The sequence below is a fragment of the Octopus bimaculoides genome, chromosome 26 (assembly GCF_001194135.2).
Source record: "Octopus bimaculoides isolate UCB-OBI-ISO-001 chromosome 26, ASM119413v2, whole genome shotgun sequence".
Classification (NCBI taxonomy): domain Eukaryota; kingdom Metazoa; phylum Mollusca; class Cephalopoda; order Octopoda; family Octopodidae; genus Octopus; species Octopus bimaculoides.
The window spans coordinates 4,422,245-4,424,034 of NC_069006.1; the positions used below are offsets into that span (position 1 = coordinate 4,422,245).

General features: G+C 31.9%; 1 protein-coding gene across 2 annotated transcripts in view; it reads left to right on the forward strand.

Annotated features, from left to right (window-relative positions):
- Nucleotides 1–1,790, forward strand: part of LOC106883967 (uncharacterized) — a 90,827-nt gene that overhangs the window by 55,406 nt on the left and 33,631 nt on the right. The window contains exon 1 of one of the 2 annotated variants that reach the window (XM_052977056.1): nucleotides 647–778. The exons of the other annotated variant lie outside the window; for it this stretch is intronic. The gene's annotated coding sequence lies outside the window, so the exon portion shown is untranslated. Of the gene's footprint in view, nucleotides 1–646; nucleotides 779–1,790 lie in introns of those variants that run through there. 2 annotated transcript variants of the gene reach the window in all.

Genomic DNA, 1,790 nt, shown 5'->3' on the forward strand with positions numbered 1-1,790 from the left:
TATATATATATATATATATATATATATATATATATATATATATATGAGAATGTATATTTTCCGATCAATCCAAAATTTAAATATACATACATGTATATTACTACAGATATTTTCTGCCGATTAGATTGAAAGTTATCCTATTCCAAGAAACATTTCCAAGAAAAAACAGAAATAACTACATATACATAATGCATAATATACCAATAGATAAATAAAAAACCTATTCGATTCTCTCTCTCACTCTATCCATTTCTTTTCTAAAAATTTACAATTGTACAAGTAAGGTTTGTGATTTTTTTCTCTATCCCCCTTCCTTGTTCAATCGCTCTTAGTTTTTATTATATTTTATTTCATTCTATTCTATTTAACTTTTAAAGAGAAACCTTCGGTCAAATCAGAAAAAAAACTACTGAACACGGCCCGACTGCTCACCACCCTCTTCGCCGTCTCCTCCACCTTTTATAACTATCAACACCTCCACCACCATCATCGTCACCGTTATAACCACCACCACCACCACCACCATCATCGGTATCACTGTACCCACCATCACCGCCACTATAACTATCACCGCCTCTTCCACCACCCCCTCCACGCGCACTGACGCTATTATAACACCTAACTCCAATACTTGTACTACTGTTTATTAAACTACCAGTGCTGTCTGTCTCTATCTTCTGCCACTTCTCTCAGCTGAGAGCATTTTTTTGGTTATTTATTTCTTAGTTTATTTTACTGCCTGAATCCATTCTAAAGACATACATACACACACTGCAAAGTAAGTAAAGTATATACATCTATATTAACATTGGTTTGTTTGAGAGGCTTTTTAGCTCTATGAAATAACTTCATCGTTTAAATATCCATTAGGAGAAAAAGATAGCAGGATAGGAAAGAAATTTGTTTTTGCCATTTCTTTTGTTTTTATCATTATTATTCCTCTCCCGATAAGTCCTGTTTTTGAGGTTCTAAAAGATTTCTTTTACCAACTTCCAACTTTCCTCCCCATCTTTTCCCCTCTCTCTCTGTCTTCATATTATTCCTATCCGAAAATATAATAATAGTTTTTGAGTTGGTTCTTTCTTACTTTAAACTTCAACTCCAAGTTAGTGGGGGGGTTGTGTCTTGTTATTTTCGCCCCCAGCTTTCTTGCTTTTATTTCAATTTATTTTTCACTCTGAGAGAGAGCGAAAGAGACCCTCCACTCATCCGAAAAAATACAATAATCACGTACAAGCTCTAATCTCTAAAACTATATATCACCGACAATTTCTAGATAAACCATTCACACCATTTAGATACCAATCATAATAACGATTAGTATAATAACAGCGATTTCTTTTAATAATTATTATTAATGATGATGATGTTAATAAGATCAATGATTCCTAAGAGACGGGATTTTGAGGGTCTTCTTTCTCATTTAATTTAATATTTCCTGTCCTAATCGTTTGTTTTGGTTGTCAGTTTCATAAGATTAATAACAGTACTAGTTATAATAATAATACTAACCGTTGTTATTGTTATTAGTATTATTATTATTATTATCCTTGTTTAGTGACAACTATGCCAAACAGGGTCCGTTTCTCACTCTCTCTCTTTCTCCTCTTCTCCAATTCTTTGAGCTTCTCTGCTCATATGTATATATATACATATATAAATTTTCGCAACTTAATCATTTGTTGTTTGTACTGTTATTTTTGTTCTAATTTTTCTCTTGCTAGTTGCAACATTTGTGTGCCTGACATTGTTTAATATATATATATATATATATATATATATGTATATAT